We start from the raw sequence: 15,887 nt of genomic DNA on the forward strand, positions 1-15,887 counted from the left end.
AGGCTGGAGGTTGAAAGTTGGCTTTAAATATGTTCTACATGTTTCCACATTCTCCTTGGGACAGAATCTATTCATTAATTCCTCTTATGGTGGATCATAGATGCCAAGAGTCCAGCCAAACCACACAGACACTTTTAAAGCCTCTGCTTATATCATCAAGTCAATTCGTGTATTGCCCAAAGCATGTTACATGGCCAAGCCCAAAGTCAGGGGGTCCGGGGAATATACTCCCTTCCAAGTCTCATATATATATAGTTATATAGGTTAACATATGGATGTTATTTTATACACACACACACACACACACACAGTTTAACATATATATTTTTAATAATTTTATTTGTCATAAACTATAAATATTTTTTAAACTAAGCAAATAAAGGCCACACTTTGGAAAAGACTGGTTCAGGAGTAGCTCTAGAAGCAAGGTATTAAAGTTTGAAACCTGTGAAGGCAGATGGCATTTTCAGTGTAACCAATTCCTTCAGTGGCTGGGCTTTCCAGAGTGCCCTCGTGATGCCTACTTAATGTCTCAGCATTGGGCTTCTCCCTTTCTGCCTCATGTAACTGGCCAATGAAACCCAAGTGAGAGATTCTGGGAAAGTTTTTTTTTTTTTTTTTTTTTTTTGTAAATGTCACCAGCAATGTTCCTTCCCCCTTTCTCTTGTCATAAGTGTTGATTTGTTGCCTGGGGCTGTGACAGCTGTGTAGTAACCATGAAAGAAAGGCCATGCCAAGCACAGAGACTATGACCTACGTTCACTGAGCACTTGCAGCAGCACCCACAGAGGCTGGCCTCCAGCCCTCTAATCATATGAGAAAATACCACTAGTGGTTTAAGTCATTGTTAGTTGGGCAGCTCAATACCTTCCTAACTGATAAAATAAAAAATTATTAATTGATAATATTTTTCATAATAATTATAAGTCACGATAACCAGAAAAATAGATGCATTTCAGTGGAGTGAAATGAGATCTTAAAGGACCTTACACATTAGAATGAAAAAACCTACTTATAATAGTATTGGGCAACACTCCAAAGTAGTGACAGAAAAGTTTTTAAGCCTATATAGATGTGGGGTGCCTGGATGGCTCAGTGGGTTAAGCCTCTGCCTTCGGCTCAAGTCATGATGCCGGGGTCATGGGATCGAGTCCCGCATGGGGCTCTCTGCTCAGTGGGGAGCTGCTTTCTCTCTGCCTACTTGTGGCCTCTCTCAGTCAAATAAATAAATAAAATCTTAAAAAAAAAAAAAAGCCTATGTAGGCGAAAAATGGAGACTTATTAGTTCCTGTAATGAAATTGCAGGAAGGCTCGGATGTGGAACTTGGGGTTGACTAGATCCAGTGCTTCAAACTGTAGCAGGATTTTGTCTCTCACTATTGTTCATCTCTGGTTCTTGATATCTGCCTCCATCTACGTGTAAGCCTCATTTTTGTCTTTGATGTCGTGGGTGGTCTTGGCTCCCTGTACCTCAGGGTCCAAACTGAAGGGTTAAGGGATCCCTATGTCTTTACTTCCCATTTGGAAAATTTGCAGGAATTTGGTCTCACCTTAGTCATATCCTGCTCCAGGACTTGGTGAGTGTGTACAGCTGGGGCAAAGGATAGGTATGTGAGAAGGGGTTACTGTGACTGGTGAGCCCTTTAGATTGCAGGCATTGGGAGAAGGGAGGTTCTTTACAGGAACTGAGATGAAGGACAAAGGGATGCTGTAGGAAAAAAACAGACTTTTATTGCACTGGCTTGAGTTGTCCTTAGTCACCTTCTTTCTTCAAATATCTTAAGGGTTCATAAGTCATATTAAGAGACTGAGGGGTGCCAGAGTGACTCAGTTGGTTAAGTCTGATTCTTGATTTCTGCTCACGTCATGATCTCACGGTCATGGGACTAAGCCCTGTGTCAGTTTTCTTACTCAGTGGGGAGTCTACTTGAGATTCTCTCCTTCCTCTGCCCCTCCCACACTGTGTTCTCTCTCTCTCTCTCAAGTAAATAGATAAATCTTTAAAAAAAAAAAAAAAAAGAGACCTGGGCCTCCTGGGTGGCTCAGTGGGTTAAGCCTCTGCCTTTGGCTCAGGTCATGATCTCAGGGTCCTGGGATCGAGTCCCGCATTGGGCTCTCTGCTCAGCGGGGAGCCTGCTTCCCCCTCTCTCTCTCTGCCTGCCTCCCTGCCTACTTGTGATCTCACTCTCTGTCAAATAAATAAGTAAAAAAAAATAAAAAAATAAAAAAAGAGACCTGAGAAATTAAGTCAATCAAGTGTTTTATAGGTGTATAACTTTTTTTCATTTTAACTCTGATTTAAAGTATGAGTGTTTATGTATGCCTTCCTCAATGTTGCATAGGCACACAGATTTAGAACTGCACAATATAAACCAGTTTAGCACCACAGCATAACTTGAATTTTGGAAGGACATGTCCTGAATTTTACAAGGAGAACAACAACAAAAGTTCACCTTTCTCATCTTGAAATAGTCTTCAGCTCTTCAGAGAAGTGTAGCTTTTGTCTACCTTTCCAGAAAGGTGGGAAAACTCTGGTCCAGACTTAGGCAATGACCTACTTAGTCTGAAACCACAATTTTAAATGGATTTCCTGGGTAGGTGAAAACTTCCTTTGGTTCTGAAGATAGATGACATGGCGCAGAGCCAACAGTTGATTTCTTTGTTTGCTAGAATGTAGGAGAATGATTTGAAGTGAGCTACACACATCTTTGTCACAGATGTCAGCTGTTTTGCCTCCGTAATCTCTTATAGTCAGCCCTAGGATCAGCCATGTGCACTGCATTAGTAGCCTTACCGATTTTTATTCCCAGGTTTTATTTTATGAAAGACATGGCTAATGGGGGGAGGAATATAAACATTCCTGTATGCTGGACCTTGGGAGAGCTAAATGACTTCCATCTTCCATTTTCTCTCTGGATCATTTTATTTTGGCGAAGGGGTAGCAACAGCACACCAGGAACTAAAGAAAACGTTTTGGAATATTTCAATGGATAGATTATTTTAGTCTCACTTGTGCCAAGGCACTTTTTGAAACCAAGCTCTAGGGGGAGAAGGCAGAGGGAGCGGTCACCCTCAAAAAATTCACTGCCTAATAAATTTCCCTACAGACAACATCCTCAGAGGATTTTAAGAAGCAAGTCTATGTTGACAGGAGAAAAGTAACAGAGTGATTTTATTGGCCAAAGCAGATGGGGTGGTTTCTGAACCTAGCCTCCTCTGGCCAGAGTGCAATTTCAGTTTCTATAATTAGTTGCAGGTGGAGCTCTTGTGTTGCTGTTTAGGAGTCCACTGACATCTGTGTGCAAATTCCCACCACCCCCAGTTGGCATTTGGACTCAATAAGTGGTTTTGGCTTTGCAAGAATATAGAAAATTGTAAATCTATTTCATACACGCACACACACGCGCGCGCACACACACACACACACACAGCTGCTCTAAAGGTCAGATTCTGAAAGCTGTGGAAAGCATTTTCAAAAGTTTGGGAAGTAGGTTTTAGGCAGAGTGTGGGCATGTAGCCAAGAGCTAGGGCAGCTCGACAAATAGAACTCTGGCACGTTCTGTTTCTCTGTGAAGCCAGCATTTGTTTATATCTTGGGAGTGATGTGCAGCGATTTTGTTTTCAGTGGGAACATTCTGGAGAGAAAAAGTACAGCTACTTCCTGTCTTTTAAACCAATGGCTGGGCTTGCACTGTCTGGTTTGGCTCTGTACACTGCTTATGTTAACTTACCTGTTCTCAGGTGAGGGCAGTTTGCCTCCCAAGGGACATTTGGCAATGTCTGGAGACATTTTTCGTTGTCACTACTGGAAGAGGTGACATCCAGTGGGTAGAGGCTAGGGGTGTTGCTAAACAGCCGAAAGTGCATAGAATTGAGTTCTACGTTATCTGGCCAAGAATGTCTATACCTACAATGATGAGAAACCCTGAGTTAATTGGGTAATTACTGTATCTTCATTTTTCTTAATACCTTGCCTACACTCAATTCTTTCACTTTGTGGAGTGGTGATCAAAATATATGTATTTATGCAAAAATATTCATATAAAAGGTAAAACCTGATTCAACATTGTGTGGGAAGATATTAATTGTAAATGATATCTTTTTTTTTTCTTTTTTCTGTTAAAAAAAAAATAATGACCTGGACTAGCAACCATGAATCTTCAAATACCTTGATTCTTTTGGAGGGGGATATTTGGTAAATAGAGATTAATCTTTTAAGGAAATAGACAACCCTTTAAGGAAATGAACTTTTTTTTTTTCTTAAAGAGAGAGAGAGAAGGTGGGAGGGGCAGAAGAAGAGATAGAGACTCTTAAGCAGACTCCACACCCAATGCAGAGTCCTACACAGGGCTCGATCTTACAACCCCGAGTTCATGACCTGAGCTAAAATCAAGAGCCAGACACTTTAACCGACTGAGCCACTCAGGCACCGTGAAACCCATTTTTTAAACCATCATTTCTTTATAACTTTACTGGCTTTTTCTTTTTTTTAAAGATATTTATTTCACAGAGAGAGGGAGATCACAAGTTGGTGGAGAGGCAGGTAGAGAGAGAGAGGAGGGGGCAGGCTTCCCCCTGAGCAGAGAGCCTGATGCGGGCCTCGATCCCAGGACCCCGGGATCATGACCTGAGCCGAAGGCAGAGGCTTTAACCCACTGAGCCACCCAGGTGCCCCTTTACTGGCTTTTTAATGGTGTTTTTTGACTATGTCTGATACTGATCTTGGAAAGGAAAGGGAGAGAGAATAAGCATTTTTTAGCTCCTACTATGTATCAGGAATTTAGTAGTTGCTTTCCATGTGCATGAGCTCAACAGCCCTGCGAAGCATGGTACCCCCATTTTATAGAAGAGAAACAAGATGGAGAGATTAAATGGCCTGCCAGAGGCCTCACCCTTAGGTGGAGCTGGAATTTGAATCTGAGGTATGCTTTAGCTTCAAAAGTGTGTTCTTTCTATTGTCTTAATGAGAAAAACAACAGATTTGCTTGAAAACCAGGGAATTTGGTGTGGAAATGGAAGCCCTAATATAGAGTGGAAGTAGGAATGTACTGCTTGAAGATATCTTAAGGATGCTGTCAAGAAGTTATACAGGAAGAACAGAAAGCCAGAACAAGGAAGGGAGCAGCATGTTTTCAAGAACAACAGAGGAGAGAGGGAAGCAGGAAAGACCAAATGCATTCTTGTCAATTACATGTGCAGAGGAGAATGCCAGAGGAAAACTTCTATCTCGGAAACCCACCCCGAAGGATGGGAAGAAGCAACTCCAGGGACTGGCTGGAAAATTAAAACTGCAGGTGGCAGAAGAATGAGAGAGATCATCCCTCAGAATGCTCATTAATGTTCTGGCAGATCTGCTGAGGTGGTTATGACTTTGACAAATTCACTGGATCCATAAGGGCAGGGCTTCAGGAATGGGGAAATTCTTTATTACAGATTATTGTATCCAGTGAGGATGGTCTCATTAATCTAGATAGAATTCTTCCTGAACTTGCCTCTCTCTACAGGAATTTAAAGGGACATGGATAGCTTCCTGACCCAGTACTCCCTTCAACTGGGGCTCTAGGCATTCTTTTCAGGTCGTTTCTGTCTGACTTCAGGGAATGGTTACACTTATTCAGAATTTGTCTTTGGATTGTTCTCAATCTTGTGTCTCCAAGTCAGATCTTGCCCTCTTGGGTCCCAGCGTTCCTGGTTTCCACTTCTCCCAGCAACTTTCCCCTATGAAACCTCTTCTTTGTCTTCTTTGAGAATCCAGCTTATTTTTTTTTTTTAAATAATTGATTCAGTCACCACTTATTTAAGGGAAAATGTAGTTCCAATTAGCAGAGGCCCATTCAAACATGTTGAAGGGGAAAAGAAAGGGATTTACTAGGGACATAGAAGAGTTCTTTTCAGACCCTAAATGTAGATAGGGCAGTCAGGTGTCCCTGGGGGTTGGAATAAAGATAGTTGGAAAATAATCAGGAATAAAAGGATGAAGTCAGTTGCTCATTATTTTTGCCTCCTGTCTCTCTACTTTCTTTCTTGATGCCTGTTTTTATATGCTGCTTATGAAAAAGTGTCCACTCAAGGAAAGCATCTTCTCCATTCAAGTGCTTAACTGAGACTGCCTAGAGTTTCAGTTTCAAATTCAGAGAACCAAAAATCTCATTGGCCCAGCGTGAATCCAGAGTTTGTGCTAGGTCCAGTCAGCTGTGCCCAAGGGAGTCAGGAGAAGCACAGTCTCTCAGCAGAATTATGGAAAGAATCTTTCTGAGAAAGGATCACGATGGGTAGATTCTCTAAGGAGGAAACATAAGGATGTTTTGGTAAGGAGGAAAGGATAGCCCTTGCTGGCAAATGCCTTTGTGCAACACCTAAATGGGAGCTTACCTTTTTCAGTTTTTAAGAAGGCCACAAGCAAAGAAAGGTAACTACTCCCACCTTTGTAGACAGCTGTTTCAAGAGCAACATCAATAGCCTTTTGGGATCTCCTGACCTTCACACCCACGTTGTCAATCCCTACCTCTGATGGTGCCCACTGGAGAAAGTCTAGAGATGGTATTAACTGACAGCAGGATCAAATCATGCTGTCTTATCTTAGTGGACCCATGTGGTTTTTTTTTAATATAATGTCGGATCACATCCTCTATGGAACTCTAAAAAATTCTCCACTTTTTATAAACTCCTTTAGTCTTATTGAAGAATTGGGTCTCCAAAGTGGATGAGACTAGGATTCCAGTTATAAACTTTCAGAACTAGGCGTGTTATAATCTGGCATCTTCTATTTTAAGTTATAACAGTTAGCTTGAGTTCTAAAAAGTATTGTCTCCTGAGCATATATTATCTAAAAAGGAATTGAATAAAATTAAAATTCACTGATTTGTCCCTTGGGTGAGCTTTCTGAAATATCCATGTAAAATAACATAGAAGTTCCCCAGGAGTTTTAGAACCAGAGAAATAAGTAAATATATGAAGTGGAGAGTTGGACAGTGCACACGATGACCAAATTTAGAAATTGCTCAAATTTAGAAATGTAGCAAATAATAAAGCTTGCTTTCTCAAATTTTTTAAACTTCTGTTTGTGATTTTTAATTTTGGTGAGCCATGTACTCTTTTAGAAGCCAATGAAAACTTTTATATCTTTTCTAGAAAAATGTGCATAACCTGAATTGTGCACAGCATTTCACTTCCTTATCCCCAGTCTAACCCCAAGGGCATCTGAGGATATTTAGGTAAAACCTCTGTCTAGATAATGCCACTTAATATTACATATTGCACATGTATTAGGAGTAAGTAGTTTCTGGTAGTTAATGAAATGAATGAGCTCTTGGTAACGTGAGACATGTCTTCAGCTCACTGCTCTTCAATTTTTGCTGAGAAGTAGGGGACATGTGCCAGGATTTTGATGAGTTAAAAGGTGTGTACATTGGTAGGGTGGAAACTGATAGATGGACAGCACTATATTCACTAAACGTATTCAAGTACAATATCCTAGAGGTGATAGATTTTAGTCTACACTCAGGAATAAGTTATGACTGAAGAGTTTGTATGGGGTTGGGTGTCATACCAAATATATGTTCACATATTTTCATTAAGGGCTTTTAGTTCATTATGTTTTTCGTGGGGTTCCAAAATTCCCATTTCACTGCAGATAATTGTTTCACTTTTTTTTTGTGATTGCAGGTAAAATTAAACTGCAGATAAATTGTGCTGTAGACATTTGTGATAGCGCAAGGAAAAAAAGGAATTTTGGAAGTTACCAAGTAAGGACCATTGGGTACCTACTCTGTTCCCAGTAAAGACTAAGGGCTGAGGAAGGCTATAAAGTGTAAGACACTCTTAACTATCTTGGAAAATCATTAGAGGACCTTTTTTTTTTTCCCCCCCTATGTGGAACATAACTAAGAAACATAGCAGTAATGTACCTTGACAGTTTACTCTACCTTGGAACTTTACTTGAGCATGACATTTGGGTTAGGGAAGGAAGCTTCTTTCTCAGTTCTCTTTCTGAGAAGAGCCCTTGATGTGAGCTTTCTCTTCTGTAGAAGCCTAGCCAGAGTCCAGGAGAGTGGGCACAGTAGCTTTCCAACACCCGGATATTGTAGGGCTTCTGGAAGGGGTTGGGGAGGGGAAGTTGGAGAAAGTCTGGGCTCCTGCCTTTCTCAGGCGAGCATGTGAGCCTGTGAATCACTTTCCCATCTAGCACACCCACCTGACTACAATATGTTCCCTTGATAAGAATAAAGATGATCAGTATAGCTCGTAAAGCACTTCCTACGTATACCCTAAATGAAATAATGATATTTCAAACACTGTGCTGATGGGCTCACATATGGTATCTCATTTAATCCTCATGATGATCCTGTGAAGTAGGTACTGTTAATAATATCACTATTTTGGGATGCCTGTGTGGCTCAGTCGGTTAAGCAACTGCCGTCAGCTCAGGTCATGATCCTGGGGTCCTGGGACTGAGTCCTGCATGGTTTCCTTGCTCAGCAGGAGCCTGCTTCTTCCTCTGCCTGCTGCTTCCCCTGCTTGTGCTCTCTCTCTCTCTCTGACAAATAAATAAACAAAATTGTTTAAAAAAAATCACTATTTCATTTGGATGTAAGGCAAAGCTAGAGGAGAGATCACTTGACCAAGGCTGCAGTTAGTAAGTGGCAGAGAGGGAATTGAGCCCAGCCAAATTAACTCCAAATTTGGTCTCCAGTCAGTCAACCCTAATTGTAGTATGGAGTGGCCAGTCGTGTGTACACAAGGTGATCTTAGGACAGGTATGGACTCTGCATTACACAGCTTAGAGGCCCAAGCCACTGGGCTTTACCATGAGAAAGTCATTGCCTTTCCAAATCTCATCTAGTACTTCTGAATGAACTTTAGTGAGAAAGTTTCAACTTGGTACCAGTCTTGATCACCTTCCTAATACCTGTTAGGTGTTTCCTGTCCTTACTGTAGGATATGGAGTGACATTCCTAAACGATGCTTATATCATAATCTGGCAGCCCCAGTTTTACTCTTTGTATCTGATATGCTGTCTGTTTAGAGTTTCTGTGAGCAGGCTGGTAATGTGGCCTTAGTGGGGGCTGTCTTCTTGGGTCTTGCATGACTGTCTTTGACAGTGGTTGAGAGCACCAGGATTGGAGATGGATTGCTTGGGTTTCATTTCCAACTGTGGGATTTCAGGCAACCTTATCTTTCTGAAACTGTTTCCCCACTTGTGAAATAAGTGTAATAATAGTACCTGCTCTAGGGGTAAATTTACTGCTAGTGGAGTAAATTTAATAGGACTTAAGTTTAATTGGATTAAATGAGAGAGTTCAGATAATAAATATTTAGCACCATTCCAATATGACTAAATATCCAAATAATAGATGATGATGATGATAACCATGAGGGAAACCAATCTGAGGACAAAGTCATCAGATGGGGGAAGTAGAGTGCTAAAAGAATGGTAGAGAAATGGAATCAGAGCCATACCTGAAGATTGTCTTGTCTCTGATTATCCTTTAATTTGTATAAGCCAATTTGAGTTCAGGCTTTGTTACTAATAGCTCAATGCATCTTGACTGATAGAGCCGTGAATATTTAGGGCTCTCTGTTTAGAAGCTTTATAGTTACAAAAATGAGGAAGTCCCAGTTCCTGCCATGAGAACCTAGTCTAGCAGAGAAAATGCTGTACTCATAAAAACTTGTAAAAAAAGACCCATAAAAAAGGGAAGAAATTTGTCCCTGCCATTCAAAGATATAATTAAGTTGATTAGGAGTCCAGAGAAGGAAAAGATGAAGGAAGACTTTATATAGAGAAGGTGACATTAGAGATAGTCCCTGAGGATGGACAACTATTCAAAATGGTAGGTGGGAGCAGGGGTTGGTTGTAGAGGTTCGAGTTCTCAGTGGAGGGAATTGCCAAGAAAAACTAGATGACTAGAGATTTATTCATAAGGCCTAGATATGGAGATAGGGCAAAGTAGTGGCCCAAGTATTAAACTTCTATCTAAAGCGGAGAAAGAGAATTTGGCCCTTGGAGATCACTTTTTAAATTTTTCTAATTTAAGAGATGTTACTATGGCACATAATAGGCACAGAGGCATATGTTGGGACAAACTGTATTTTGTTTCTATGGTTTTTCCTATATGTTTCTGGTTCTGTGAAATCCTCTAGGACTGCCATGGTACAGCACAAGGATGACTTTAAGAGCTCCACTGTAATATACCAAAGGTCAAAAGGGAAAGGTGCTTATTATACACAGCAGAAGCTATGGGTCTATTGGGTTGAGAATAGTTTAATTTTCCTTGGCTTAATTCTTTGATATCCCTTTTATATTATTAATATGTGTGTGTGTGTGTGTGTGTGTGTGTGTGTGTGTGAGAGAGAGAGAGAGAGAGAGAGAGAGAGAAAAGGTCTCCAGATTATCATTGTTGGATGTGTAAGTATTGTTATATTCCAAGGAAATACCAAATCACAATCTTGGGAACAGTTTTGTTGTTGTTGTTCTGTTCTTAGGGGTGGCTAGGAGAGTTTTCTTGACCGAGGTATTGACCTTTTTAGCTGAATCCAAGCCAGTTCATGTTGTTTTGCAGATGGCTGCTCTGGAAAATTTTGGGCCATAGCCAGAATTTTCTCATGCTTTAAAAAAAAAAAAAAAAAAAAAGAAGAATCACATTACATTTTCCTGGTAGGCTGAATTGAAATATTTTCTGCAGCATAAGATGGAAACTGTAAATTTTTGTATCGCTATAGGGAGTAATAGAGAAAAAGAGATGAAGATAACTTCCCAGTAAAAGCTGTTGTCTGAACCCTTGGGAAAGACAGACTCAAGTTGCCCAAGAAAGTTCACATGGCTTCCAGGTCTAGATAATTCCACACATTAATCCAACCAGTTAGAAAGCTGAGGACTCATAGGAAGTGTTTGACTGATTGATTTTTGTAAACTTTGGCCTGTTTTGCTAATCTTTGTCTACTAAATCCATCTGCTGCATTATCTCTGGCCAACTAAAACTCTTAAAATGACACTTTAACAGTTTGTACCAAAGGAATGATCTATCAGACAAAGTTCTCTAACCCAAATCTCTCCATTGGCCTTAGCTGTGTTTACTCATTTTCCACTAGAGGTGTCACTGGTGTCCCCAAGAGGGTCAAGCAAGATGATGATTGAATGGCTGAAATGGATCAAGTCAACAAATATGGAACTTCTACCATGTGTTAGGCTAGGTGCTGAGTGTATAATAATAGACAAAAATTCCTGCCTCTTTGGAGCTTCCATTCTAGTGGGGGAAACAAAAGGAGTTAAGTTTTGGGCTTGAGCCCCTGGGGAAGATTGAGGCCAAACAGGCTTAGTAGGAGGGGAGATCAGGAGATTGTTCTTTGATCACGTTTTTTTTGCAAAACCTCATTCATCCAAGTGGTGACACTAAGTAGAGATGTGAGTTTGGTGGAGCTGGCTGTCTTGTGGCCTCTGTAGAACATTATGAAGGTGGTGAGAATAGATATTGGGCTGTAGTGGGTTAGAAGTGGTAATGTTGATTTTTGTATTCTTTCTGCAGGTAGCTTGGCTTTGAATATGGTAACTGGAGGAGATGCGGAGTTTGGGGAATCTTCTCTTACCAATATGTGACACATTTGACCATATTCTTACCATGTAGGGAGTGGGCCAGTAGAGAAAGGGTTATTGGTGAAACAAAGTCTGAAAGGGGAGGGAGAAGATGAATTCAGCTGTGGGTGGATGTTGAGGTTTCCTCAAACCCAGGGAAGAAGTGGTCAGGAAAGGTTCAGATAAAGAGAGTAAAAAGATTAAACCTAAAGAGATTGCTTGGCTCAGTGAAAAGAGAATGCTCCAGACTAGGAATTAGTTTACATTTCACTTTAATGCCAAACAGGATGTGATATTGGCCAAATCATCTCCACTCCCTGAGTCATCACTCCAGTCCCTGTTGCATCACTATGTTGAATAAGATGGTCTCAAAAACTCATGTTGGCTAACGCATGCTACAGGTCTAAGCTAATTTTCAGGGAAATTAGGAGTGCCCCAGTGGCAAAAAAAGGGTCATATGTGCAATTTGATGGGAGTATGTGGCTAGGATGAGGCAGGTGTGGTTGAAATAGGCAAAGGAAAGGGTGCCTGGGTGGTGCAGTGTTTTAAGCGTCCAGCTCTTGGTTTCAGCTCACTTCGTGATCTCAAGGTCATCAGATTGAGTCCCAGTTTGGGTTCCACCCTCAGTGGGCAGTCTATGTGAGATTATCTCTCTTTCTCTCCCTCTGTCCCTGTCTCCTGTACGCTCTTTCTCTCTCTCACTCTCTAATAAATGGGTGAATTAAAAAAAAAAATAGGCAAAGGAAGACATGTTGGTGGTCAGTATGATATGTTGGTGGTTTTATTCAGGTGCTGCTAATGGGGCAATTTGCTTGCTCTGGGATGACACAGCAAGCCCAAAACTCTGCTTGGTGGAGACAGGAGCCACCCGTATGCCCCAGGAGACATTTTACAAGTAAGGGCTAATTTTACTTTTGCTGTTGATGGCATTTCTCAGCTATACTAATTACCATCCTGATAGAAACACTGCAGAAATATACCCTGTGCTCCCAGTAGTGCAGAGGAGTAAAGAGGTTGTTCTTAAATAATCCAAGAAGAGGTTTTACCTGTGGATTAAAGCTACAGCCCACAGTCATGGTTTTCTTAGTGGAAGATGCTCTGGCTTAAATAGAATTTCTATGTTTCCCTTACTCTAAGATTTCAGACTATGTGATCTATTTCCTATTCAGCATTACTCGCAAATATAATTATTGTTGGAAGGAAAATGATAGTTATGAATTAAATGTTGTATTCTTAGTTTTTTTTTTTTTTTAAGATTTCATTTATTTATTTGAGAGAGAGGGCATGAGCAGGGTGAGGGGTAGAGGGAGAAGCAGACTCCCTGCTGAGCAGGGAGCCCAGTGTAGGGCTTGATCCTGGGACTCTGGGACTCCAGGATCATGACCTGAGCTGATAACCAACCGAGCCACCCAGCTGCCCCGTGTATCTTTTTTTAAAAAGGTATGTTGTAAACTTGGGAATTATGTTTTGCTTTCTCCCTCTTCTTCTTCTTCCTTCTTTCTTTTTCCTTCTTCCTTCTTTCTTCTTTTGCCTTATTCTTTAGTTCCTTAATAAATATCTGGGTGTCCCTCCATCCATTCATCTACTTATTAAAATAATATCCCTCAATATAGTAGTTTTTTAATAAATAGCTGTTGAGTAAAATACATAAGTATATACCGAGTCAAGACCTCTTGGGCTTTGTGAAGTTAGGCGGCCTGGATCTAGTCCTCACTCGGCCATAATTTGGCCGTGTGACCTTGGGAACTAGTTGCCAGCATTGTAAAACTGGGAGACTTTATGTAAAGCCTGGATTTCTGATTTTTTTCAATGCTGGGCATATCTGGTAGCCCTGAATTGGGTGAGCTGGGGTTGAGTGAGTTACTGCTTGCCTTAGCTGGGGTGTTGTATCTCCAGGTTGCTCTGGTCTACCCCTTGGTTGACAGATTCTTAGTTTGAAGGTGAAATAGAGAACATTTTCAAATTTGAGATATTAATAAGATATAAGCATCTTTTGGTCTCAGAGACTTAGATGAAATCCTAACCCTATTGTGAAAGAGGTGACAGCATCATGGTAATCTCCACCCAGGCTTGGGAATGGGACAGGACCTCCTTTCACTATTGTGGGAAGGAGAAATGGGTAAGGTGTGTCAGGCATTGGTTAATTCTTGAGAGTTGGGGGCAAATGACATGATTATGGGTGATGGTGGAATCATGTTTCCCAAATGACTGGAACAAAAAGAGAGAAGTATTAAAAATTCACCATAGATTAAGGGATTGGCCTTTATGCTAAGAAGGCAGACGCTGAGGCCCTTTTAGGGAACTTGCTTTGCAGGAGAGGCACTGCCTTTGTTTGCTTTTCTGATGACTTGGATTTCTACAGCTGCTCATGGTTCTTGAACTTCCTGGAAAAAGTACAGGCGATAGAATTGTGATGAAATCAGCATCCCAGCCCTATGTTTCCTAAGGACACTGTTGATTCCAATACTATTTAGCTTAATTCCAGCAGCTGGCTTAAATTTTATATAGGGATAGATATGACAAGGAGTGTAGAGTGTGTGTGTGTGTGTGTGTGTGTGTGTATGTGTGTTTAGATCCAGCACTATAATTAGAGCAGGATAACTATTACAAAAAACTGATGGTTATTTGATTTGGGGGAGAAATGGCTTTAATTTCCCCAAGTGTTTCATTTTCTTGGTATTCTGCAAGTGTGCATTATCATTCAGACGACTAGTAGGAAGTTCAATACATTGGAGGACACTTTATAATGAACATTATTCTTGGAAAAAAGTGAACTTATTGTACAGTTCCATCAGAAGATAATATGAGATTGTTAGGAATTTGAGTGGGGTTTTGGTGTCTGAGTGCTACTGTTCTTTCTGCCCCTATCCAGGGTCTGACCAAAAAGGGATATACACCTAAGGACTAGTAGTCAAAAGAGAAACATAGTAAGGCTTTATCGATGCCCAAGGATGGGCTCAGTATCCCTCATGCAGGGATTTTTTGATAGGTGAGAGACCTTGCCATTCCGTCCCCATCAGACCTCCAGATGGCCATGCCTGCTGCATGTTGACTCCAGGTAGCCACGATGTTCAGGGGGAAATCAAGGTTAGCGAGAGGAGGAGGTTCTGCAGTGCTTACCACATGGATATCCAGAAGTGAAAGGGTAAAGGAAGGTGGGCGGGTTCCCATAGCTGGAAAGTTGGGTGGATGGCAGAACTGCCTAAGAAAGCAGTGTTTTCAGGAGTGGTCACTGTGGGAGAGCAGGAAGCAGATGGGAGGCGTGGGGCCGCTTGCTCTTTCAGGGCTGCAACAAGTGGGAAAGAGGATGTGGGGCATACCTGTGTTCCTTTTGCTAGCACCACATTCCAGTCAATGTCCTGGTCACTGGTCAGTCACATTGGGAGTGGGGCCAGTGAAGACTGTCAGAGAGGTATAAGTCAAGGGTGATGGACATTACCTTTTGATGTCCAACATCTTCATAAGAAATTGGGAAATAAGGTTTGTCACAAATTTCCACACATAATGATAAACCCTGCTAATGTGTATATCAGGTTTCTTTTTTTCCTAGGTACTCCCATATTCTTGATTTCATAATTTGCCCTTTATCAATAGCTAAATAGATATTGGAATAAAATAAGAGTAATAACTAACATTTATTGAGAGCTACTGCATACTATTCACATATATTGACTCACTTGTTCCCCAAAATAACACAGTGATGTAGTTGTCATTTCTTTTTTTTTTTTTTAAGATTTTATTTATTTATTTGACGAGAGAGAGATCACAAGTAGGCAGAGAGGCAGGCAGAGAGAGAGAGAGGGGGAAGCAGGCTCCCCGCCGAACAGAGAGCCCAATGTGGGGCTCGATCCCAGGACCCTGAGATCATGACCAGAGCCGAAGGCAGAGGCTTAATCCACTGAGCCACCCAGGCGCCCCTGTAGTTGTCATTTCTATTCTCATTTTACAGATGAGAAAATAGAGGTACACAGCTAGCAAATGGCAGAACAAGGACACCACGTAGGTGGTCAGGTTCTAAAGTGCATGTATAATTCTGTCTCTTGAGGTGGGTTAAGAAGAGGGAGCTGGCCCAGGAATTGGGAGACCAGCATGTACCTTAGAGCCTGGCTTGGCTCTGCCACAAACCTGTTGTGTGATTGACAGCATGCTAATGTATTCCTCATTCTGAACCTATTTCCCTGATCTATCAAGTGAGGATGTGATTTTTGTTCAGGGTTTTTGGGCCCAAGCTAAAACTCAGGTTTTAGCTTCCTGGGGCTACTGTAATAAATGACTACTAACTTGCCTTAATTTCACAGGAGAAATTTATTTTCTC

General features: G+C 41.2%; 1 protein-coding gene across 9 annotated transcripts in view; it reads left to right on the top strand.

Moving 5' to 3' along the window:
- ERC2 (ELKS/RAB6-interacting/CAST family member 2) overlaps positions 1 to 15,887 on the top strand; it is a 916,980-nt gene that overhangs the window by 39,234 nt on the left and 861,859 nt on the right. The window lies entirely within an intron of this gene.

This window comes from Neovison vison, chromosome 6 (genome assembly GCF_020171115.1).
Source record: "Neovison vison isolate M4711 chromosome 6, ASM_NN_V1, whole genome shotgun sequence".
Taxonomy (NCBI): Eukaryota; Metazoa; Chordata; class Mammalia; order Carnivora; family Mustelidae; genus Neogale; species Neogale vison.